Source organism: Stenella coeruleoalba (assembly GCF_951394435.1).
Source record: "Stenella coeruleoalba genome assembly, chromosome: 14".
Classification (NCBI taxonomy): Eukaryota; Metazoa; Chordata; class Mammalia; order Artiodactyla; family Delphinidae; genus Stenella; species Stenella coeruleoalba.
In genome coordinates, this window is record NC_137160.1 from 53,013,841 (window position 1) to 53,040,635 (window position 26,795).

At 37.5% G+C, this 26,795-nt stretch overlaps 1 protein-coding gene across 14 annotated transcripts in view; it reads left to right on the forward strand.

The window, feature by feature from the left end:
* Positions 1–26,795, forward strand: part of LOC307197500 (uncharacterized protein) — a 254,047-nt gene that overhangs the window by 74,484 nt on the left and 152,768 nt on the right. Inside the window, exon 3 of one of the 14 annotated variants that reach the window (XM_079943426.1) lies at positions 13,685–13,901. The exons of the other annotated variants lie outside the window; for them this stretch is intronic. The gene's annotated coding sequence lies outside the window, so the exon portion shown is untranslated. The remainder of the gene's footprint in view (positions 1–13,684; positions 13,902–26,795) is intronic. 14 annotated transcript variants of the gene reach the window in all.

Consider the following 26,795-nt stretch of genomic DNA (forward strand, 5'->3'; position numbering starts at 1 on the left):
GGGCCTGTCACTGCTGTGGCCTCTCCCGTTGCGGAGCACAGGCTCCGGACACGCAGGCTCAGTGGCTGGCCATGGCTCACAGGCCCAGCCACTCTGCGGCATGTGGGATCTTCCCGGACCGGAGCACGAACCCGTGTCCCTTGCATCGGCAGGCGGACTCTCAACCACTGCGCCACCAGGGAAGCCCACATTCCTTTTTTTGATTATATGTTTGCCGTCACTTTGATGAACACTTAAACCAGAAGTATTTCTGCTTTTCCATGTATACAAAGCAACTGTGCTGTGTGCAATAAATATCTTCTGTGGAGTAAGAATAGTAAGTACTTCATAAGTGGCGCTTTTATTAGTAGTAATCTCTGAAGCAAATGATATTTAGACATCTCCAACTATTAGAAATGTTTTTATATTGAAGTGAAGTCTCTTTTCCTAAATTTATTCCTTGGGGTCACACAAAATAAACTTATTTTCAGTGTGGTGTTGTCAAGTAGAGTGGTGTAGTACAGAGAGCATTGCTTTGGAGTAAGATTTAGCTGAAGCTACCATAATTGGGGGCTTACTGTGTGCCTGGCACTATGCTCAACTGTAAAGTGGGAATGATAATAATTGTTCTACGCAGTTCAGTTCAAAGGGCATTTGTTGAGAACCCATTGTGTTCTATATAGTGCATTAATATTTGGGATAAAAGATTAAACAATATGCTATACTCGAGGAGTTTATAGTTTATTGGAGAAAGTATCTCAGGTGGGCTTTTTGCTATGAATATGGTTTACTGAGGGGTTGGCTTGATTTTTCCAACTCTCACAGTAAGAATAAACACTCAGGTATGTATTGGGACTCAGATTATTTCCAGTTGTCTGCCCAAGGTGAGCAGACAAAATATTTAGCAAGAGCTTCCAGAACAGTAGTGACCCAGGAACCTGTAAGATCCTCTGAGGATGAGGCAGGTGGATGGAATTCTTGGTAGAACCTCAATTTGTATCATTGGCCACTGGGGGCTTTTTAAAAATTAATTAATTAATTTTTTGGCTGCATTGAGTCTTTGTTGCTGCACGTGGGCTTTCCCTAGTTGCGGCGAGTGGGGGTTACTCTTCTATGCAGTGTGTGGGCTTTTCATTGTGGTGGCTTCTCTTGTTGGGGAGCATGGGGTCTAGGTGCCTGGGCTTCAGTAGTTGTGGCAATGGGCTCAGTAGTTGTGGCTTTCGGGCTCTAGAGCGCAGGCTCAGTAGTTGTGGCGCATGGGCTTAGTTGCTCTGAGGCATGTGGGATTTTCCCAGATCAGGGCTCGAACCCGTGTCGCCTGCATTGGCAGGCGGATTCTTTTTTTTTTTTTTTTTTTGTCGTCAGGGAATTTTATTTTATTTATTTTATTTATTTTCACACACACATACACACTGTATTTTATTTTTACAAGAGATAAATAAACGGACACCAAGCATTGTAAATGGATGACCACAACAAAAGCAACAATGATTGCAATTACCAAACATGAAACACACTCATACTATGTCATAATATTGACATTCAGTCCAGTAATCCTCCACTGTAACAGCTCCGTTACTTTGCAGTGAAAATTGATTTGTATATTTTTTGCCTCTGAGTCCTTATGGGATTAAAAAAAATTTTTTTTTTATTCAAACAGAAAGTCACAAAAATTGTAATCATCCTCATCAGTTCACTCAGTCCCATGTAATTAATTTTTTTTCATCTTGATCTTTTGTTAGCACTTTTATGAATTCATCTGAGTTCTGAAAATGCTTATTCATTCAGTTCAGGAGTATAGTCAGTTACCAGAAACCTGTACTTGTCAGGGTCTTTTCCATCAGTTCCTTGAAGATGAAACCCTTTTATAGGAACATTTTTGCAGAAGCATCAGAGTACACCCAGAACTGTCTGTAAATGACAAAAGACTTAAAAATGACCATGGGGGCTTCCCTGGTGGCGCAGTGGTTGAGAGTCCGCCTGCCGATGCAGGGGACACGGGTTCGTGCCCGGGTCTGGGAAGATCCCACATGCCGCAGAGTGGCTAGGCCCGTGAACCATGGCCGCTGAGCCTGTGCATCCGGAGCCTGTGCTCCACAACGGGAGAGGCCATAACAGTTAGAGGCCCGCGTACCGCAAAAAAAAAAAAAAAGACCACGGTTAAAGATTTGATGAAAGTTCATAATAATGCAGTTGACAAGGAAATTTAGTTATTTCTGAGATATACATTTTAAAGTAATAACTAGAATTATGACTTATAACATTATACCAGAACATATAAGATTTTTTGAAATTTCATGTAGTGTCTGAAACATTTATATTAACATATTTCCATATAAATAACCCAAAGAAAGTTTAGTATTAGTTTTTTGTTTGTTTTTCTGTACTCCAGGGTCTTATTAGTTATCAATTTTATACACATCAGTGTATACATGTCAATCCCAATCGCCCAATTCATCACACCACCATCCCCACCCCACCGCAGTTTTCCCCCCTTGGCGTCCACACGTTTGTTCTCTACATCTGTGTCTCAACTTCTGCCCTGCAGACCGGTTCATCTGTACCATTTTTCCATGTTCTACATACATGCGTCAATATACGGTATTTGTTTCTTTCTTTCTGACTTACTTCACTCTGTATGACAGTCTCTGGATCCATCCGTGTCTCAACAAATGACTCAATTTTGTTCCTTTTTTATGGCTGAGTAATATTTTTTTTAACGTTTTTTTGGGAGCATAATTGCTTTACAATGGTGTGTTAGTTTCTGCTTTATAGCAAAGTGAATCAGTTATACATACACATATATCCCCATATCTCTTCCCTCTTGTGTCTCCCTCCCTCCCACCCTCCCTATACCACCCTCCCTATACCACCCTCCCTATACCACCCTTCTAGCTGGTCACAAAGCACCGAGCTGTTTTCCCTATGCTATGCGGCTGCTTCTACCTAGCTATCTATTTTACATTTGGTCCACTGGGAGCTTTGTTGGAAACTCTTCGCTATGGAAACCTGCCTGCCTTTTCCTCCCCTCACCTAGGACTACGTTGTGCCCCTATCCTGTGTAGTTTTCTATATGCAGATGATTACTTTCCTTCACATAAATAAACTAATTTTTATCCTTTGCCTGTGTCTGATGGTGTCTCCCATCATACCCTTCATCCTTGTATCAACCACTTAAGGAGATGCACATGTACATTGATCATTTAAATATATGAGATAAATGATATAATAGGGAACTCTTGTGGTGCTGTGGGAGTATAAATTGGTACAACCTTTTTTGAAAATTGGCATTACTTACTAAAGTTGAAGATATGCACTCCTATGACTGCATTTTCACACTTAGCTATATAGCCAACAGAAGTGTGTCCATATGTTCACCAAAAGATATGTACTAAGATATTCATAGCAACAGTATTTGTTATAGCCCCAAACTGGAAACTACTCAAATGCCCATCAATAGTAGACTTGACAAATGTGTATTCTATCCATACACTGCAACACTATACAGCAACAAGAGCAAAGAATTTACAACAACAAATTACAATATGGATGACTCACATAAAATACAGAACAGACAAAACATACCTAGATGTCAGAAGTTGGGATACTGACTACCATTGTTGTGACTAGTTCTTAGAAGAGAGCACAGGGTGGCATTCCTGGGGGTGCTGATAATGTGTTTCTTGATCTGGGTGCAAGGTAGTTTGTGAAAATTCATTGGCCTTTACACTTTTGACCTGTATATGCGTTCATATTTCAATAGAAAGTTTAGAAAGAGTTGGTTCTACTGGTTCTATTTTATCTTCTTACTGAACTCAGGACTCCTAAAAGCAGCTTTACAGGAGTAAAATGTGGAAAATTACCATCTGCGAAAGGAGCTGTCTTGTTATATATTTCAGACTGGCACTTGGTCTGAAAAGCAATTGTCAAGCTAGTAGGGGGGATCTTCGAATGATGTTCTATAGATGATAATAATTGTCCCAGTAATTGAAAGCCCCTGAGATGAACTGACTTGGAATCTACTTCCCTATTTTATTCTGACTCTAGTTACTATTTTTCTTTTAAAATGGATCTGATAGTCTTAAATATTAAATACTTCCACTTTTATTTTGTAATGTGCTTTTAAAAAATGACAAGTTAGCCACAGAATTGGTATTCCTAAAGAAAATTGCTAGCTGCTCCTTGAACATCCTGTAAAATGAGACTTTGGAAAATGAGTTAACTATTTTTTTCAGTTTTAAGAGTTTATTTGAGCAAAAATCAATTTAAATCAGTTAAAGCCAAACTGGAAGAGTGTGTGTGTGTGTGTATATATATATATATATATATATATATATATATATATATACACACACACACATATATATATGTATATATATATATGTATGTATTTATTTACCTACCTTACAGTTGTATTGAGATTTAATTGACATACAGTGCTGTATTAAATTTAAATAATTTAATAACTTGACATATGTAGACACTGTGAAATGATTATCACATTAAGTTTAGTTAATATCTGTAACCTCATATAGTTATAAAATTTTTTTCCTTGTGATGAGAACTTTTAGGATCTACTCTTTTTCAAATTATACATGCAGCATTGCTAACTATAGTCATCATATTGTACATTATATCCCCAGTACTTATTTATCTTATAACCAGAAGTTTGTACCTTTTGACCACCTTCATCCAATTCCACCACACCTCCACCCTGCTTCTGGCAACCACAAATCTGATGTTTCTATGAATTTATTTTTTGTTTTTTTAGATTCCACATATAAGTGAGATCAAACAGTATTTGTTTTTCTCAGTCTGACTTATTTCACTGAGTTAACTTTTAATGTAAGAATTACATATTAAATTCTAAAGTTGCTGCACACTCACATTTTTAGGAAATGGAATATTTAAAAGTCCCAGAAAAAAGTGGGTTGGTTATTGCAAAGTAACTTTCCTTTAGCGCATAGCAGGGATCCATCAGGCAGATTACCTAAGTAGTGCTGGTTAGGTAATTCTTGATTGGTTTAAGATTCTGTTTCTGGGAGAGCAGAAATGGTAATTAAGTCTTGGTTTGCTGACATGGAGCTTAGCATAAGGGACTCCATTTTGGGCATTTAAAAATTATTTATTTATTTATTTATACAGCAGTTTCTTATTACTTATCTATTTTATACATATTAGTGTATATATTCAATCCCAATCTCCCAATTCATCCCACCACCCTCTCCCCTGGCCACTTTACCCCTTGGTGTCCATACGTTTGTTCTCTACATCTGTGTCTCTATTTTTGCCTGGGCATGTTGTTTTGTTTTTAACATAATCTTGTCCTGGACCTGACTCGTGAACTAAAGGAGAAACATTTTCAAAATCCACACTCAGTTGTGCATTTTCACAAAATGTCTTTCCTATTTTAATAAGTTAGGAAGTTTTAATGATTCTAAATGTGTGCCTATGTTGAACAGTTGATGTTGCAATCTTTAACTGTAGAACTTGCCACAATTAACTGGCCTACTGAGTGCATAATGAACCCTGATGACCTAATAGGAGAATGATAAACAGAACCGTTTGGCTGGTTAGTTCTGGCCAAACAGAACGAACTTTTGGAAACAGATCTTCATTAGGATAAAATTACATAGGTTAGACCTGGGTCTGTCACTCATTGATTTCATTTCATTCATATAATCATCATTCAGCAAATATATTTAATGCTTACTCCACACTGAGCACTGGAATCCAATGATGAACAGGTTGTCTAGTGAGCAGCGTGCTGATTGCTGTGACAAGGATAGACACTTCAGGCCAGGAGCATATTCTCTAACTGCTGTGTGCTCTGTGTGCTTCAGAATGTCATGTTCTATGCATCATTCTACAAGAGTGAGGACACAGTGTAAGAACTCTCTGCCAACAGCTGGTTGGAGCAGCAGTTTTATTTTAAAGTCCACATTGTGTTTCCTTGTTTGGAATCTTCTCGTTCCACATCAGTTAGGTCTTTAATTTGGATCTTACTCTCCTTTCACCAAAAGTAATGCTGGGTAAATGCACCCCTTCACCACTAATTTCACATTGTGGTTAAGACACTTGGATAGTCAAAACAGTCAGATTGCCACTTTCGGTTCATCACTACTTAAATTAATTTCTTAATCTGGAATAATACTTTTATCAGTGCTTAAATTAACACTTTCATTTATCAGTGCTTAAATTAATTTCTTAATCTGGAATAATAATATTGCATGACCCACCTAACACAAATATGCCTTGTCATGATAAGAAATTGGGTAATGCGTAAGTTCAGAAGGTATATGAAAAATGCTTTATGTCCCCCCAATTTTAAGCTCTCGGCATGTTATACCCATGACAGTTGACACATTTTATAGCAAAGGAATGAACAGGTAAGTTTGCTTTTCATGAATTTGAGTGCTTCTTACTCTTGCTAAGTCACGATAATTTTCCAGTGAAGACTCGTGGCTTCTGAATAGAGGACTGCTGATTTGAGATGAGTGCCTTCTGTGTTGAAAAGAATTAAGTTGGAGGATGGTGGATTGCATTCATTATTCACCTTGACTGTTTGGAGAATACTGAGTATACACAGCTGGCTACTCCAGAGGATGTTGTGACAGGTAGGGAAGAGGATAGCAAGGCAACCGCCCATCACTATTCACCATTCTCTCAGTTGCAAGAAATGATTGTCAATACTTGATCCAAATTTGTTTTCAGGGTAAAGTCTAATGAAGTTCAATGATCATTTGTGCCTTGAGTTTTACCAAAATATATGGATTTGGGCTGAATGATTAATCAGTTGGTTCGGGTGAGGAGTTTCCTTGAGAAGAAATATATCTTGAGAATCACACTGTGCATGCTGAGCTGAATCCTGCTATTTTCACATAACACTTATAATTAATATCTTCCTATCCCATTACAGTGTTTTCAAAGTAGTCACGAGTATGTCATCATTTGATCACTTGGTTATTGTTGGACATATAGATTGTATGTAATATAAAAATATTTTCAATGACTTTCTATATATATTTATCTGAATCTTTTATTTTTTATTTAAGATAGTTCTCTAAAGTAAAAATTACTGGCTCAAAAAATAAGGATACATATTACTACCTTGTCCTTAGTAATCACATCAATTATGTTCTACAGGCAGTAATACAAATATCTAATTTTTTTCACCTAATCCTGCTTTGGGTATTATCATTTAAAAACTTTTCACTATTTTGAGTTGGCTTTTTTCACTCAGCACAATGTTTTTGAGATTCACCCATGTTGTAGTGAGTATCAGTAGTCTGTTCCTTTTCATTGTTGAGCGGTATTCTCTTGTATGGGTATAGTACCACAATTTATGTATCCATTCACTTACTGAAGGGCATTCAAGTTGTTTCTAGCTTTTGGTTATTATGAATAAAACTGCTATGAATAAGTCTTTGCATGGACATATGTTTACTTTTCTTTAGGGTAAATGCCTAGGAGTGAAATTATTGGGCTGATAGTAGGAGCAGGTTTAGATTGATAAGATACTGCCAAATTGTTTCCCAAAGTGATTGAACTATTTTACACCCCCAAAGCAGAACTAGGGTTCCAGTTGTGCTGCATCCTTGCCAACACTTGTTATTTTCAGTCTTTTTAGTTTTAGTTATTTTAGTGGTTGTGTAGTTGTATCGCGTTGTGGTTTTAATTTGCATTTCTTTGAAGACTAATGATAAAAGATTATCTTCTCATGTGCTTATTGGCCTTGGTGGCATTTATTTTAGCAACACTTGATTTAATGTTGTTATGTTGTATTTAAATTTTTTGCAAAGTTGGTAATATGTACAAAAGGTAAAATTTTAAATAATACAGAAAAATTTGTGGTTAAAAAAAGATATTAAAGATATTAATCCCATCCTAAATTGTCTTTGTTTTCCCAGTTTTTTTTTTAAAGGCAACCATTGTTGCAAGTTTACATGATGTGTTTTAAATACTTATAAATCCTATCATATCTTTTAAATATACAGGTGATTTTTTTCCCTTTCCTTGGATATAGTACACAGAAAAGTGCACATATCATAAGTGTGCAGCTTGAGGAGATTTTCACAAACTGAACATATTTGTATAACCTGTATCCAAATAGAACACTACTAACACCCTGAACACTCTTCCGGTCCTTCCTCAGCACTTTTCCAAGGGTAACTGTCACCTTGATTTTAACAATATAGGTTAGTTTCACATGTTTTTATACTTTACATAGGTAGTCACTATGTACACTCTTTGGTGTCTGGCTTATTTTCCTGAACATTTTGTTTGCATGATTCATCTATACTGTTGGGTATATTTGTAGACTGTCCATTTCTATTGATGTTTTGTATTACAATGTAAGGATATACCACTATTTATCCATTTTATTGCTGGTGGACATTTACCTATTATTAAGATGTCTCTACACGTATTCTATTACACATCTTTTGGTGAACATTATATGCATTTCAATTGAATATATATCCAGGAGTAGAATTTCTGAGTTATAGGTACTGCCCATGTTCAGCTTTGCTGGATACTGCCAAACAGTTTTCCATAGATGTACCAACTTACATTCCCACCCACAAAGTTCTGGTTGCCTCTTCAACAGTCCCAAAGTATTTTCTATTTTTAACTTTTTATGAGTGTTGGCTCATTGTATCTTTTTAGTTCCTGGCAAGTGGTGATTTTAATTTGCATTTCCTTGATGACTAGTGATGTTGGGAACCTGTCATATGCATATAAGCCATGTAGATACCCTCTTTTGTGAAGTGACCATTTTCCCTATTGGCTTGTTTGCCTTTTATTTATTAACTTGTAGAAGTTCTTCATGTATTCCTAATATGAGTATGGTGGCAGTAATATGTATTGTAAATATCTAGGTTTGTGTGTTGGTTTTCACTCTTAATGGTGCTTTTTCATGAATGGAAATTCTCAGTTTTAATATATTCCAATATATCAATTTTTTCTCTTATGTTTTAGTGTTTTCTGTATCTTTGTTAAGAAGTCTTTTCCTCCAAAGTGATGACCTACGTTTCCTCTAAAAGTTTATTTTTTTTTACCTTTCATGTTTAGATTTGCAATTTAAAAAAAATGTTTTGAATAAACATTTTATTGTCATTATAAAAATAATTAGAAAATGTTTCCTATATTTCTATTCTTTGGAAGAACTTTCGCTAAATTTGTGTTTTGTTCCTTGAATGTTTGGGAGAATTCACTAGTGTGTGTGTGTTTAAGTTTAAATCATGAATTCAATTTTGTTAATGAATGTCACACTATTCAGATTTTTCTCTTTCTTCTTCTGATAGCTATGATAAATTGTATTTTTGGAGGAATTTTTCTTTCATCCAAGTTGTCAAATTTATTGGCCTGAAGGTTTAAGTACTCTCATCTTTTATTAGTTTTCCTGTCTGTATTATCTTTTCATGTCTGCAGCATCTGAGATGCTGCTCCTTTTTGATTCCTGATATCAGTAATTTATGTTGCCTTATTTTCTTCCTTAATCAATCTTAGGGATTGTCCAATATTATTATTTTCAAAGAACCAAATTTTCACTTTGATAATTGTCCATCTTACACATTTGTTTCAAATTTTTTCAAATTAATTTCATTAATTTATGCTCTTATTTTTATTATTTCTTCCCTTCTACTTTCCTAAGGTTTGATTTATGGTGAAATTATGTGTTTTTATGTACTTGTGAAAACATTTACAGTATGTTCCATATATATATATATATATATATATATATATATATATATATATACTATATATATATTTTTTTTTTTCTTTCCAATCTTGGTGACACTGAATTTCTTTCACAACCTAAAGGTCAATGTGGGAGATAAACAAAATGAAATCTTTTCAAAAGTTACCTCTGAGGAGTCTAGCTCCTTGCCAAAATCTATGTGATCTTTAAGCCTGACTATCAATAATTTTTGCAACTGTAATTACGTGGCAGGCCTCACGGGGGAAACCTGCCCTCCGCATACCAGACTTGGGGCACGGCCAGTGCATTGCCGCCTTTGAAAGGAGTTATCATCCAGGGCTTGGGACTCTCTGTCTGCCCATGCTCTTACACATGGCTGCATCCCTAGCCCAGCTTCTTCCATTTGGAGGCCTCTTTACCTTGGGCCTTCGGCAGAAGTTTCTTTATGGCGAAGGCAGCGGAAGACTTTAGAGACACTTTCCTCCTGATGAAATACTTAGTACTTTTCCACGCCTAGCACTTCCCACTCCCTTCCCCTTATCCTCTGGGCCCATAAAGCTGCAGGAACGTTTTGTTTGGGGCTCCTTTGGCAGTGAAATGACCCTATCTGTGCTGGTTCACCTGACACTCGATTGGTGACTGATGAGTGGTGATGTTCCATGGGAGAAAATGGAATGGGAGGAGTTGACACTTTCTTTGGTTTGGCTTCTTGCTGATACTATTGCAATAAGTGATTAAAGACTTGACTGTTACTTTCATTTTGGTTTGTTGTCTTAATCGGCTACTCTGACACCTGACAGCTAGGCTCTCTTCAGCTTAGCTCAGGGCCCAACAATCACACTGATCAGTGTGGAACTTCTTGGGAAATTTTCGTAGCAGACAATCTGAGATCATACTTTGCATCTTGAAAAGTAAGAAGCTGAATAAAGCGTAATTTGGTGGAGATTGACAATATTCATCTTGTTCCTTTGGTGCAAATATCAAATTTCTTCTAGAGGATTACCCCACTCAAGTCAAAATATTTTCAGAATCTTTTTAGCATTCAGGCAAAGAATTAAGAACTCTCACTAACTTCTCTCTTCCCCTAAGGAATGGGAAAATACAAAAAAATTTTTTTCCTGCCTATTGATTTAGTGTGTGGCTTTAAATGAGAAAAAGCTCTGGTTCTTAAACTCCTTAAGATTTAGGTGAAAGAAGTTTGAGTCTATGCAGAGTTCGGAAGATATCAAGAGAAATATGTGACTAACCTCCTTTATAGCGATTATTGGGGATTTACACATTGTTTACATGTTTCACGTGGTTTGTGTCCTGTAACTGGTCTTAGATTTTTCAAGAGATACTTCTCTATGTTGGTTGTTATGAACATCACATATACTTTTCTGCCTCTCTTTTGTTGTGTTTCCTCTTTTGTTTTATCATCACAAAACCTCAGAATGATAAGTCAGTAAAAAGTGATCTGATTTGCCTATTGTTTAGGATTTTACATAGAATCATTGTAATTTTTAGATGAAAAACACTGATGGGAAAGGGTGCTCCTCTTTTGTCACCCACTTCTGCAGCTTTGCTTCATTGTTGTTGTTTCATCCTGTTCCATCAGACTTCCCTGGGGAAGGGCTGGGTAGCATTAAGCTGAAAAATGGAGGAAAAGACCCACAAGGCTTTTTGTTCTCTCTGCACAAAGGCTAAAGGATGAATAACACAAAAGATTGAATGGCCACAGACGAAAATTGTAACTGTGGTAGGTTATTTGTTTCTCCTTTCCTCTTTTCCCTCCTTTCTTCCTGCATTTAGACTTTCTAAACTGGGTTACATTTAGCTTGGGGTGATCTTTATTTTAGGTCTCCAGAGAGGCAGATCAGCAGCCCGTGAAGTTCACCTGTGGTCTCCCCAGCCTAGGCCTTCAGTGTGGAAAAGGAGGATTCTGAGCAAAATCTGTGGGAGTTACAGTTCTATGTATGATTAAGTGGTTCTTTGCTCCAGAGTGCAAGTTAATACCACATGAATAACACTGAGTTATTAAAAGTAATACAGCAAACTCATATGACTACTTTTCGTTGGTAAATTCTTTAAAGCTTTTCCTTAAAAAATCGAGATACAACTTACCGTACTAAACTGCAGAGCTCAATGGATTCTGTCTATCTATCATCTATCTATCTATCTTCAGGCATCCAGAAACAGAACAAGAAATAAATCAAGATGCAGAACATTTCCAACACTGCAGAAGGCTTTCTAATGACCTTTCCCAGTCAATATTTTCCCACCTCGAGGTTTCCACTATTCGGGTTCCCACAGATTATTTCACTATTCCTGACCTTTATGTAATTGGAGTTGTAAAATATGTACTCTTTTGCTGTCTGGCTTCTTTCACTTATCATTATGTCTGTGAGATGCATCCAGATTTTTCTCTAGGACATTCTTTCTCTCCCAATATTTTAGTTAAAAAGTAGCCATTACTTTGTAATAACTTTAAATGGAGCATAATCTATAAAATATTGAATCACTATGTCACACACCAGAAAATAATATAATATTACAAATCAACTATACTTCAATTAAAAAAAAGTCAAACACTGAGACATTGAAAGGATTGTGAGTGAGCACACACAAACTCTCCTTCCAGGTTCTACACTACCATCACTTTGCTATACCATCTATCCATCCATCAGTCCAGTTTTTGATGCGTTTCAAAGTATGTTATTGGTATCAGTGTCCTTCATTCTGGTCCACTTCAATATGCATGTCTTTCCCTTAGTATATTCTTGATTTCTGAAAAGTTTAGTAGTGTTAGGAAAATCTGTGTGACTTCTGAGAGACAAGGTGAAAATTATTGGACCATCGTGATTGAATTTAGTTTCCCTGTTGTAACATTTCATAGTTTGGGCTTCAGTATTTTTGTTTATGGGGTAAAAGTTGAGGGAGGAAGCAGTCGATTTCTAGCTTTTTTTTGGGGGAGGAGGGTTGGAAGGGTAGTGAGGATCTGTAGATCCCACAGGAAGGAAGTGGGAGGGATTCAGAATTGAGAAAGGAGGAGGACGAGATGCAGCAATTCAGGGAAAAAGGAATGAGGTCTGAGTTGTACTTTCTGATTTCAGGAAGAAGAAAATAGAAGCTTCTTTCACTTAATCCTTAAATTTGCTCTGGCTAAGTGCATTTTGTTTAGAGGAAACTCTGCTGAAAATAGCAGATGTTTAGTCTAAGCATAACAAGTGTGTATGCAGAGTTATTGAGAACGGAATACTTTTTCTCAATTTTTACTTTTAACGTGAGTAGGCAAGATCGTGGAAAGCATCTTGGGGGAGGAAAATCTTCAATGTATTTCTAAAATGAAGGACAGGTGAAAGGGACTTCAGAGATCATCTGATCTCAACTCAAATTAGAATGCCTTGAGGAGCTTTCAAAAAACCACTGCAGGGGCTTCCCTGGTGGCGCAGTGGTTGAGAATCTGTCTGCCAATTCAGGGGACAAGGGTTCGAGCCCTGGTCTGGGAAGATCCCACATGCCGCGGAGCAACTAGGCCCGTGAGCCACAACTACTGAGCCTGCGCGTCTGGAGCCTGTGCTCCGCAACAAGAGAGGCCGCGATAGTGAGAGGCCCGCGCACCGCGATGAAGAGTGGCCCCCGCCTGCCACAACTAGAGAAAGCCCACGCACAGAAATGAAGACCCAACGCAGCCAAAAACAAATAAATTAATAAACCCTTAAAAAAAAAAAAAAAGAAAACCACTGCAGAGGGAAGGAAATCCAAAAAAGAGGGGATATATGTATACATATAGCTGATTCACTTTGCTGTACAGTAGAAACTAACACAACATTGTAAAGCAACTATACTCCAATAAAAATTAATTAAAAAAATAAGATAAAATTCAATAACCATTAAAAAAAACCACTGCAGAGCTTCTGACCTAACCAATCTAGGGTGAGGTCTAGACATTTGTGTGTGTGTATATTATATATATATATATATATATATTTTTTTTTTTTTTTTTTTTTTTTTTTTTTGCAGTACGCAGGCCTCTCACTGTTGTGGCCTCTCCCGTTGTGGCGCACAGGCTCTGGACACGCAGGCTCAGAGGCCATGGCTCACGGGCCCAGCCGCTCCGTGGCACGTGGGATTTTCCCGGACTGGGGCATGAACCCGTGTCCCCTGCATCGGCAGGCGGACTCTGAACCACTGCGCCACCAGGGAAGCCGGACATTTGTATTTTTAAGAAGTTCGCCAGGTGATTCTAATGTGCAGCCAATTAGAGAACTGCTAATGCAGTTCAAACTTTTGGTACCTACCTTTAGAGGATACTTTCTTTTTTTTTTTCCATAAATTTATTTATTTTTGGCTGTGTTGGGTCTTTGTGGCTGGGCGTGGGCTTTTTCTAGTTGTTGTGGTGAGCGGGGGCTACTCTGTGTTGCGGTCACGGGCTTCTCATTGTGGTGGCTTCTCTTGTTGTGGAGCACGGGTTCTAGGCCCATGGGCTTCAGTAGTTGTGGCACGTGGGCTCAGTAGTTGTGGCTTGTGGGCTGTAGAGTGCAGGCTCAGTAGTTGTGGCACACGGGCTTAGTTGCTCCGCGGCATGTGGGATCTTCCTGGAGCAGGGCTCGAACCCGTGTTCCCTGCATTGGCAGGCGGATTCTTAACCACGGTGCCATCAGGGAAGTCCCGTTAGCAGATAACTTTTAATCAGATGTAGGAAGATAAAGTGACACTTGATGCATATTTCTTGGCTAATGCATAATTAAGACAAGCAAACAGTCAAAAATGTGTCACAAATTACCACCTGAAGAGGATCCTTTCCACAAATATCTGTGCTTAGAGGAATTCTTTCTATAAATGGCTTGTTTTCTGATGTCAGCAAACATGCTGATTTAGAACTTCTTTTCCACATGAATTGAAATGATCATATATAGACTCCATGGGGGTGTATTATACAGAATCCAATAATAGCTGAAAAGATCACATTCTTATATTTGTTCAAGCTGCCATCTGTGGTGATATGCTGATATCGTGGCATTAGACAAAAAAACAACACTCTCCGAAGGGCAGTTGACATAAGTTTAGTGCCTGCTTTGAGAACTTTTAACTCCACAAAAACTTCAATGCAGTCTGTCATATGGATCATCTCAGGGTCCTTGTGAATGTCTTCTGTAAGCAAGGTGATATTTAACAAGCCCGTTTTTAAATGTTTGCATTTAAATTCCTAAGTCAGTTGTAAATGAGTATTATGAACCGAGGTGGCTTAACATCTGTTTATATCAAAAAGATTTAAGTTGACCACAAGCTAATAGAAACCAGCTGTATAGTGATCCCTCTAGTCCATCTCTTACTGAATAACAATGTGTGGGAGCAGGAAGTCACACCATATGAGAACGGTAGTAAAAACGGGATGATTCTGAAGAGCTTCATTGCCATAGAAGAGTTATCCTGTGCTTTTCCAGAAAGCCATTCATTCACCAAGGTGAATGAATAGGTACCAGTTACAGTGAAGCTAGTTTTACTCTTTGAAATAATTATAGCTAACATTTGTTGAACATTTGGTATGTGCCATCACTGTGCTAAACATCTTATTTTACTTCCTTAAACTCTAACAATAACCCTATGATAGATACTTTATGTTACAGATAACTAGGGAGGCTGAGGCTCAGAGAGAAATTTCCTTGAGCTCACACATTGATAGAGATGAGACTCAAACTCAGTCTGATTCTAGAGCTAGAGCTTTTCACTAATGCCTCCCAAGGAAAAAATTTTCCACCTTATTTTGTTGGCTGCCTCGAAATTTAGCTGCCTCTCTCCCTTTTTGGAAGGAGCTTGTACTACTGAAACTTTAACTCTTCCAACTGTAGGATCCAAAGCTGCACCGGAAATGGACTTTGGTAGTTCAAGTTGATAGTGTAGTATCATGTGGTAAAGAGTATGGATTTTGGAGTCAGGAGATTCAGGCTCGATTCCCAGCTTTATCACCTCCTGGCATTCTAGCCTTGGACAACTTACTATCTCTTCAAGTTTCTTTCCATTTATGAAATCAAGATAAAATTTTCTACCTTTCATTATTGTTGTGGGTGTTAGAGATAATTCATATAAGATGCTATCTGACAAAGAGTATCATTATTATTTTTCAACCCTAATTTGACATATGTGTGGCCAGGGACAGCATTCACAGGTCCAGTTGTCATGATTTAGTGGAGGGCAATGAAGGAAGAAAGAATTTGACTTTTCATTAGTCTTTTGCTGAACTAAGCCACCCACTAATGAAGTTTTACCACGTTTTCATATCCCTAAATGAATATGAATGGTTGTTTTGGATTGGCAAAATTGATAAAAAAGTCAGTCAAGTTACTTTGAAAGCTAACCTTATTTTTTATCAAAGAAAATATACTTAGCACTGTCTTTAGTCAGAGGTCTTATCCACTCAGAAATAGAGCCCATTAGTTTTGCAAATTCCGTGCTTTACAATTGTCCTTTGAGTCAGGATGCTTGTTCATAAATGCATGCCATTTTGGCCACTTTAAGAAAAATAGAAATCTAGTGTCTACCTTAGGTTAGTTTCTAATCATCTGTTAATTTCAGTAAAATCTTCTGTGCATAGACAGGGCCAGGCCTCTTGCTTTGTAGGTATAAATGAGGAGCTTCCTAATTATCCCAGGGAAAGAAGGTTGCTTTAAGAGTAGTTGCCATAATTTATACCACTGTATTTTTTACCTTTTAAATAAATTTTAAGTAAGAAGGTTAAAATAAATTAGATAATTTTTCTTTATGCCATGTGGCTATATAAAATAACAGTTAAGAATCACTGTCACTTCTGGCAAAGGTGATATATTTCCTTTGAAAAAATTTTTTTTGGGTCTCCATTGAGTATTCCTGATTCTTGTGGGGGAAAAAAGCAATTGAAAAACTTTATTTTTAAATTTTTATTTATTTATTTATTTTTTAACATCTTTATTAGAGTATAATTGCTTTACAGTGGTGTGTCAGTTTCTGCTTTATAACAAAGTGAATCAGTTATACATATACATATGTCCCCATAGCTCTTCCCTCTTGCATCTCCCTCCCTCCCACCCCTCTAGGTGGTCACAAAGCACCGAGCTGATCTCCCTGTGCTATGCGGCTGCTTCCCACTAGCTATATATTTTACATTTGGTAGTGTATATATGTACATGCCACTCTCTCACTTTGTCCCAGCTTACCCTTCCCCCTCCCCTTATCCTCAAGTCCATTCTCTAGTAGGTCTGCATCTTTATTGCTGTCTTGCCCCTAGGTTGTTGAAAAGCTTTAGATAAAAGAACTAAATTTTTATTGGGGTTTCAGAAAGAGACCAGGAGACAACAAGAGAAGTGGAAGGAAAGAGAGTTGAATAAATGGAGGGTACATGTCAGCTTGGAGGTGAGTGTATTAATGACTTGGTAACTGTTGATGTTCATCATGAGTGAACATTTCAGTCTGGGGAACTATTATCCTTACAACTAGAATAATCAAATTTTATTCTGTTGAGGGAGGAGGTACTATATGCCTCCAGGCCTTGACATTCAAGTTAGCACCACTGATGAATTCATAATCATCCATTAAAGACAAAAAATAAACTCAACCCCACTGGCCTATACCCTGTACACCCTTTTGCAGAGGATGACCCCATTTTCTTCTCTTTCACCTAGGCATTGGTCTTCCTTTATTCTTTCTCTATAACACCTATATAATATCCTTTTCATCACCTAGATTATTTCATATCCATCCACCTCTCACCTTTGTCACTGCTACTACTCTAGACAATATATGTTCCCTGGGTGACTGTAATTGCTTCCTGTCAGGTCCTCCTCAACTGCATGTGTCCATCTGCAGCCTGGAGTAATCTCTTCAAGACACAAATCTTAATTCATACACCCCCTTTGCTAAGAAAGCTCCAATGGATTTTATTGCCTTTAGGATAAAGACTATGAGCTACATGGCTCAATGTTGCCTGCTTGTCTAACTACTTCTTTAGCTTCATTGCCTACCTTCCTTTCACTCTTCCTCTTTGTAACAGTGGGCTTTGTCCAGTCTCTCTCAAGCATCCTCTTTCCTCCTGTCCCAGGGCATTTGCATGTACTCTTTTCTCTTCCTGGAATGCTCTTTTCTCTCCTGTCTTTACCTAGTTAATTCCTGCCTGTGGATCTTAATTCTGCTTAAGAATGTCTACCTCAGAGAGACCTTTCTTAATTGCCATCCCACCAGCTCAAATCAATCCCCCGCTTAAATGTTCTCCCAGAAGTGGGTGGCTCTCCTTAATTTCACATTTCTGGTACAATTTTACAATTCTAAACTTTGAATAATGCCTACTTCCTCGCTAGATTATAAGATCCATGAAGGTAGGGACTTTGTTCTTGCTTACCATTATATTTCTAGCATCTAGCACTGTGCCTGGCACAGAGCAGGTTCTCAAATGTCACTTGAATTATTGAAAACTGTCTTGGTATCATACTCTGTTTCAAGGAAGTACGTCTTGCAAAACTTCTGACCGAGCCACCGACTTATAGCCCAAGATCTGTAACCAAGATTGCCTTTAGTCTCTGTGTTTAAATCTTTGTCTTGGTTCTCTGTCCAGTATCCCAATCCATTCCTGTTTTTCCATCTGGTCATTGCACGATCTGAAATCTTGTCTCTTGAAACCCAGTGCCTGTGTTTGCCCACTATCTTCTCTATACCTAAGGGGCTAGTGTTTAGTGTTTTCTCCATTCAGTCCCATATGGTCTGTCCATCTCCCAAGCTCCCAAAGCCTTTGTTGTGATATTTACCTTTTATTTTTTAACAACTCTTTAAAACTATTATAAAGTATGCATAAATAACTGCCATTCACTGCTCTTCAATTAAAAAAATTCATTTGTAACTTTATAGTCAAGTATTGAAAACTGTGGCTCAAACTGAGTCAAAACATAATAGGATACTGTCTCACATAACTGGGAGTCCAGAGGTCTGCCAGGGCACAGGCATGATGAAGTCATGAGCTCAGTGATGAAGACAATGTCCAGGGTGTCTTTAGTGTCTGTCTTCTGTCTTCCTTGGTGTTTTCTTCATCCTAAGCCTGATGTCCCTTGTGATTCCAAGATGGCTGCCAGTGTCGATGAGCCATGTATTTCCTGGTGCATGTCTAGCAAAATAAAGAGAAAAGGACATTTTTTCCCCCTCAATCATAGAGTACAAGTCTTTCCCTTCAGTCTGGTTGTACCAACTTTGGTTACATTCCCACTCCACACCAATAATAGTCATCTGGGGAATACAATGCATTGATTGGCTTAGAAATTAATCAGGATGCCCTCTGGAGTTACCTGAATAAAGTCAGAGTTTTTTAGGAAAGGAAGGAAGGGGTGGATGTTAGTTAGGTAACGAACAGTGTCTACTACCAATAACTATTATGGGCATACGGCTGGGTGTGGCACCAATACGAAACAGAACTTCTGTACGTTTGGGGAGGCAGACAAGTAAACAAATAAGTAGAGTAGGAAGTCACAAATGTCAAATAAAAGTGTAGACCACAGGAGTCTTTTCCTTTTGGGACATGGGGGTTGCAGGGACAGTAGGGGCAGTTTTGCTGGCTGTCTTGTGGAGTCCTACTCTGTGGTTGATACCCCTTGCTGTTCAGTGGCCCTCAGACAGGAGGTTGATTAAATGACAACAGCAAGAGTTTTTAACCTTCTGTGTCTTGGGTAATGCCTCCCTAATAAACCTGGATGAAAGTTTAAGCAGTTCTCTACTGAATGGTCCAGGTAATTTTCCCAAGCCACCCTGAGCTGGGGAGAAATTCAGCTCTAGCTTCATTCTGTATATCTAGTTACGTTCTTTTGCATTCTACAAAATGATGCTCCCTGCCTAAACCTTGAGGACTGTCCCACATGGAAGCTGTTCGCTGTTCCCTAACTTCCTCCTCTTTTTCACTTTCTCTTTAACTTGTTCCCTGTAGGTGTCTTCAGTGTCCTTCTGTTCTCCCAGACTTATCTTGGTATGTTCCATGCTTTTCCCTTCCATCTTCTCAAATATTTGTCTCAATCCATTATTCTCTCCTTGCATTTTCATTGCCCTCATTGTCAAATGAATGTCAGACCTTCCTCTTCTGCTCAGCTGTGTTGGCCTTGCAGAAGGGAGAGGTGAGGACAAACCCTTGAATGGGTACAGCATAGGGATAGGGAGAGAAAACATAAGGGGTTTTTACCCTGTTTGGCAGTTGGCTTTCTCCGCGAGCTTGAAATGGGTGCCTCTTTATCAAAGAATTGTTTTTTTCTTCCACACTGAGTAAGAAATTACTATTTTAATGTTAATTATTAGTATTTTAAATATTAATTAAAATATTAAAAGTATGTCTTACCAATATTTCTCAGGAAAGACTTGGCTTTTTTATGCTAAGGCAGCGTTTCCTTCTCCAGTTTATATTATACGGCACCCTTGCATAGGTTCTTATTTCTCTTGAAACTCTAGGTTTATTCTGTGACTAGTGAGGAGAAAGATAGGAGTAGGAATTAGAAAAATGACCTGGGATCTCTTGATACAGGAAATTTCCAGGAAGGAGGTGGCAATTGGACTGGACTTTAAAGAAGAAATTATGTGTGATTAATAAGAATAGGGTTCAGGATGGGGAGGTTTGGGGTTGCAGGCCAGTTGGACATAAAACCTGGAGGCATAAAATTATATATCCTGTGCAGAAAAAGTTATCCTTGAAAGACTGAAATTGCATTTTGACAATTTGCTGATTGTCCTTAAATCTGTCCTTTTAAAATCATGTGTAAAATGCTTCCTTGTGAAAGTATTTTTAACTGAGTCTAGTAGGGCAGTGCTCCTAATCTTATTTTTAATTCTGGACTTGATTCTTTAGGTAGGAGTGACAAATGAAATTGGGTTTAATTACATTATTTCTTCTAGTTTAAAAATAAAAGTGGATGATGATATCATATTGTAAATCAAAATCTTAAGAGTGGATATGAGGGTTGGTGGGTGGGAGTACAAAGTAATTTTGCTGAGGAGAATTATGACTAATAAAAGATATTTGATTTTAGTTATGTCTTAATTCTTCATCTGTCAAAGTTCTAGGTTAAGAAATTAATTTCATATCCTGATGATTTCTCCAAAGTATCAATCATTATATGGTAATTCCCTAAATTCTGGGAATATAAATCTACAAGTCATCCAGATTCTACATATTAAAATCTGATTGTGCTTCTTTGCTGTCTTTTATTGCTTTTCATCCTTCTCTCTTGTCTATTTAATACTTTACTGCTAAATGAAATGAAAGGAGCTAATAGACACCTTCCTCTTTCATTTTGTGGAAAGATCAATTAAAATACCAGTGGAAAATTTGTTACAATCCTTAGCTAGATTTGGGGGTGGGTGAAAATGTGTTCTTCTAGCCTGCCTTTTGATAATAATAGAATATTTGAAAGAAACATACCTAAAATAAAAAGGATAGTTCCTTAGCTCAGGAGAGTTTCTCGGTTCCACATTTTGTGCCTGAGCCATCTAGTTGGAGTAGGAGATGGTAGAAATGATGTGAAGCCTGTAGTTGGTTGTGGGCAAAGACTAGCCAGTATTAGCCTAATGATCCCTGAGATCTTCAAAGGACATTTTATCATATTATGACGGAGCATTTGTTATTCTCTTGACCTCTTAGCCCAAATCTTATAAAAACACGTTTATATTCTAGCTTTATTGCCAATTACATTAAATGCCTGATCCATCAAATATTAAATTTGGAAGGGATCTCAGACATCACTTAGTCCATCTTCTATATTTTACTCCTGGGATAAGCTTAGACAGTAGGGAGTGAATTCCAATTGCATTTTGAGGAATGGATTTAGAGGTTAGGAAACAAAAATCAGTTTTTAAAGTTGCTTTTGGTGTAAAGTGCAGTTCCTCTAGAGAAGCTTAGATTTGAGAAGTTAGAAGAACAGTGAGTAGACTTGCAGGCTAAGGAAGTCTAAAGCTAGTAAAAGCTAAATTCAGTGTAGAAGATGGCCTTAAATTTGTCGGGTTGAGTAGCTGATATCCTAACGTGGATGGCTCTGTTGAGTGGCTGGAAAAAAAAGGCTAATTGTAGTAAATGGGACAAGGGTAGGAGTTAGTTTTCAGAAAACTTTCTCTTTCCTATTAATCTGCTCCACTACTGAAATTCGAGAATGTTCAATCCTTAATTTTTAAAAAAGATACCTATATTCGGGTGTGCTTTATTTAATGATACTGTTTTATTTTTCCCCAAAATTGGTTGTAAAACAAATTTCAGACCATGGAATTGTTTTCACCGTGACTGGCATAATGGATTGGAAACATTGTCTCAGGGAAATTTTTTGATCTCAACATGAAATGCAAAACAAAACGAAAACTCTCTATGTAAAATATTCTACTGCCTTTTGGAAACTTATGTAGAACTAAAATCGTGTGAAACATTAATGACTTCAAGTCTCAAAACGCAAATAACTTCCCAGAAGTTTTATTCTCATGGGACTAAACTGATTTGAAGGAAATGCTCCTTCAAATGACCCTGCCTGGAAAGCCATTCTTTATTGGCAGAACAGAATAGGGACATTGATGCAAAACAAATTACAATAAACACAGTGGCTTAAAAAACACCCATTCATTATCTCACAATCCTGTGGTCAGAGGTGGGATGGGCTTCTCTGCTCAGGGTTTCACAAGGCTCATACCTAGGTGTTGGCTGTGTTGGGCTTCTATCTGGAGGCTCTGGGGAAGAATAAGCTTCTAATCTCATTTAGGTTTTTGGCTGGATCTAGTTCCTGTAGGTCTGAGGTCCTTGCTGGCCATCAGCCATGGACTACTCCCTGCTCTTAGAAACCACCCACATTCCTTCTTACATGGCCCTCTCCATCTCCAAAGCCACAAGGGTGCTTCAGGTCCTAGTCATACTTGGACTCTCTCTAAATACCGCTTCTGCCATCATCTGGAGAAAACTATCCACTTTTTTTTTTTTTAAACATCTTTATTGGAGTATAATTGCTTTACAATGGTGTGTTAGTTTCTGCTTTACAACAAAATGAATCAGTTATATATATATACATATGTTCCCATATCTCTTCCCTCTTGCGTCTCCCTCCCTATCCCACCCCTCCAGGCGATCACAAAGCACCGAGCTGATCTCCCTGTGCTATGTGGCTGCTTCCCACTAGCTATCTACCTTACGTTTGGTAGTGTATATATGTCCATGCCTCTCTAGCTTTGTCACAGCTTACCCTTCCCCCTCCCCATTTCCTCAAGTCCATTCTCTAGTAGGTCTGTGTCATTATTCCTGTCTTACTCCTAGGTTCTTCATGACATTTTTTTTTCTTAAATTCCATATATATGTGTTAGCATACAGTATTTGTCTTTCTCCTTCTGACTTACTTCACTCTGTATGACAGACTCTAGGTCCATCCACCTCATTACAAATAGCTCAATTTCGTTTCTTTTTATGGCTGAGTAATATTCCATTTGTATATATGTGCCACATCTTCTTTATCCATTCATCCGATGATGGACACTTAGGTTGTTTCCATCTCTGGGCTATTGTAAATAGAGCTGCAATGAACATTGTGGTACATGACTCTTTTTGAATTATGGTTTTCTCAGGGTATATGCCCAGTAGTGGGATTGCTGGGTCATATGGTAGTTCTATTTGTAGTTTTTTAAGGAGCCTCCATACTGTTCTCCATAGTGGCTGTACCAATTCACATTCCCACCAGCAGTGTAAGAGTGTTCCCTTTTCTCCACACCCACTCCAGCATTTATTGTTTCTAGATTTTTTGATGATGGCCATTCGGACTGGTGTGAGATGATATCTCATTGTAGTTTTGATTTGCATTTCTCTAATGATTAATGATGTTGAGCATCCTTTCATGTGTTTGTTGGCAGTCTGTATATCTTCTTTGGAGAAATGTCTATTTAGGTCTTCTACCCTTTTTTGGATTGGGTTGTTTGTTGTTTTGATTTTGAGCTGCATGAGCTGATTGTAAATTTTGGAGATGAATCCCTTGTCAATTGCTTCATTTGCAAATAGTTTCTCCCATTCTGAGGGTTGTCTTTTTGTCTTGTTTATGGTTTCCTTTGCTGTGCAAAAGCTTTGAAGTTTCATTAGGTCTGTTTGTTTATTTATTATTTTAATTTCCATTTCTCTAGGTGGTGGGTCAAAAAGGATCTTGCTGTGATTTATGTCATAGAGTGTTCTGCCTATGTTTTCCTCTAAGAGTTTTATAGTGTCTGGCCTTACATTTAGGTCTTTAATCTATTTTGAGTTTATTTTTGTGTATGGTGTTAGGGAGTGTTCTGCCTTCATTCTTTTACATTTAGTTGTCCAGTTTTCTTAGCACCACTTATTGAAGTGGCTGCCTTTTCTCCATTGTATATTCTTGCCCCCTTTATCAAAGATAAGGTGACCATATGTGCATGGGTTTATTTCTGGGCTTTCTGTCCTGTTCCATTGATCTATATTTCTGTTTTTTGTGCCAGTGCCATATTCTCTTGATTACTGTAGCTTTGTTGTATAGTCTGAAGTCAGGGAGCCTGATTTCTCCAGCTCTGTTTTTCTTTCTCAAGATTGCTTTGGCTATTCAGGGTCCTCTGTGTTTCCATGCAAACTGTGAAATTTTTTGTTCTAGTTCTGTGAAAAATGCCATTGGTAGTTTGATAGGGATTGCATTGAATCTGTAGATTGCTTTGCGTAGTATATTCATTTTCACAATGTTGATTCTTTGAATCCAAAAGCATGGTATATATCTCCACCTGTTTGTATCATCTTTAATTTCTTTCCTCAGTGTCTTACAGTTTTCTGCATACAGGTCTTTTGTCTCCTTAGGTAGCTTTATTCCTAGATATTTTATTCTTTTTGTTGCAGTGGTAAATGGGAGTGTTCCCTTAATTTATCTTTCAAATTTTTCATCACTAGTGTATAGGAATGCAAGAGATTTCAGTGCATTAATTTTGTATCTTGCTACTTTACCAAATTCATTGATTAGCTCTAGAAGTTTCCTAGTAACATCTTTCGGATTCTCTATGTATAGTATCATGTCATCTGCAAACAGTGACAGCTTTACCTCTTCTTTTCCAATTTGGATTACTTTTATTTCTTTTTCTTCTCTCATTGCTGTGGCTAAAATTTCCAAAACTATGTTGAATAATAGTGGTGAGAGTGGGCAACCTTGTTTTGTTCCTGATCTTAGTGGAAATGTTTCAGTTTTTCACCATTGAGAATGATGTTGGCTGTGGGTTTGTCATATATGGTCTTTATTATGTTGAGGTAAGTTCCCTGTATGCCTACTTTCTGGAGAGTTTTTATCATAAATGGGTGTTGAATTTTGTCAAAAGTTTTTTCTACATCTATTGAGATGATCATATGATTTTTTTCCTTCAATTTGTTAATATGGTGCATCACATTGATTTGCGTACATTGAAGAATTCTTGCATTCCTGGGATAAACCCCACTTGATCATGGTGTATGATCCTTTTTATGTGCTGCTCGATTCTGTTTGCTAGTATTTTGTTGAGGATTTTTGAATGTATGTTCATCAGTGATATTGGCCTGTAGTTTTCTTTTCGTGTGACATCTTTGTCTCATTTTGGTATCAGGGTGATGGTGGCCTTGTAGAATGAATTTGGGAGTGTTCCTCCCTCTGCTATATTTTGGAAGAGTTTGAGAAGGATAGGTGTTAGCTCTTCTCTAAATGTTTGATAGAATTCGCCTGTGAAGCCATCTGGTCCTGGGCTTTTGTTTGTTAGAAGATTTTTAATCACACTTTCAATTTCAGTGCTTGTGATTGGTCTGTTTATATTTTCTGTTTCTTTCTGGTTCAGTCTCAGAAGGTTGTGCATTTCTAAGAATGTGTCCATTTCTTCCGGATTGTCCATTTTATTGGCATAGAGTTGCTTGTAGTAATCTCTCATGATGCGTTATATTTCTGCAGTGTCATTTGTTACTTCTCCTTTTTCATTTCTAATTCTGTTGATTTGAGTCTTCTCCTTTTTTTTCTTGATGAGTCTGGCTAATGGTTTATCAATTTTGCTTATCTTTTCAAAGAACCAGCTTCTATTTTTATTGATATTTGCTATCGTTTCCTTCATTTCCTTTTCATTTATTTCTGATCTGATCTTTATGATTTTTTTCCCTCTGCTAACTTTGGGTGATTTTTTTGTTCTTCATTCTTTAATTGCTTTAGGTGTAAGGTTAGATTGTTCATTTGAGATGTTTCTTGTTTCTAGAGGTAGGATTGTGTTGCTCTAAATTTCCCTCTTAGAACTGCTTTTGCTGCATCCCAGAGGTTTTGGGTCATCATGTTTTCATTGTCATTTGTTTCTAGGTATTTTTTGATTTCCTCTTTGATTTCTTCAGTGATCTCTTGCTTATTTAGTAGTGTATTGTTTAGTCTCCATGTGTTTGTATTTTTTTACAGATTTTTTTCCTGTAATTGATATCTAGTCTCATAGCGTTGTGGTCGGAAAAGATACTTGATACGATTTCAGTTTTCTTAAATTTACCAGGGCTTGATTTGTGACCCCAGATATGGTCTGTCATGAGAATGTTCCTTGAGCACTTGAGAAAAAAGTGTTTTCTGTTGTTTTTGGATGGAATGTCCTAATAAATATCAATTAAGTCCATCTTGTTTAACTTATCATTTAAAGCTTGTGTTTCCTTATTTATTTTCATTTTGGATGATCTGTCCATTGGTAAAAGTGGGGTGTTAAAGTCCTCTACTATGATTGTGTTACTGTCGATTTCCGCTTTTATGGCTGTTTGCATTTGCCTTATGTATTGAGGTGCTCCTATGTTGGGTGCATAAATATTTACAATTGTTAATCTTCTCTTGGATTGATCCCTTGATCATTGTGTAGTGTCCTTCTTTGTCTCCTGTAATAGTGTTTAAAGTCTGTTTTGTCTGATATGAGAATTGCTACTCAGGCTTTCTTTTGATTTCCATTTGCATGGAATATCTTTTTCCACCCCCTCACTTTCAGTCTGTATGTGTCCCTAGGTCTGAAGTGGGTCTCTCATAGACAGCATATATACGGGTCTTGTTTTTGTATCCATTCAGCCAGTCTGTGTCTTTTGGTTGCAGCATTTAATCCATTTACATTTAAGGTAATTATTGCTATGTATGTTCCTATTACCATTCTTAATTGTTTTGGGTTT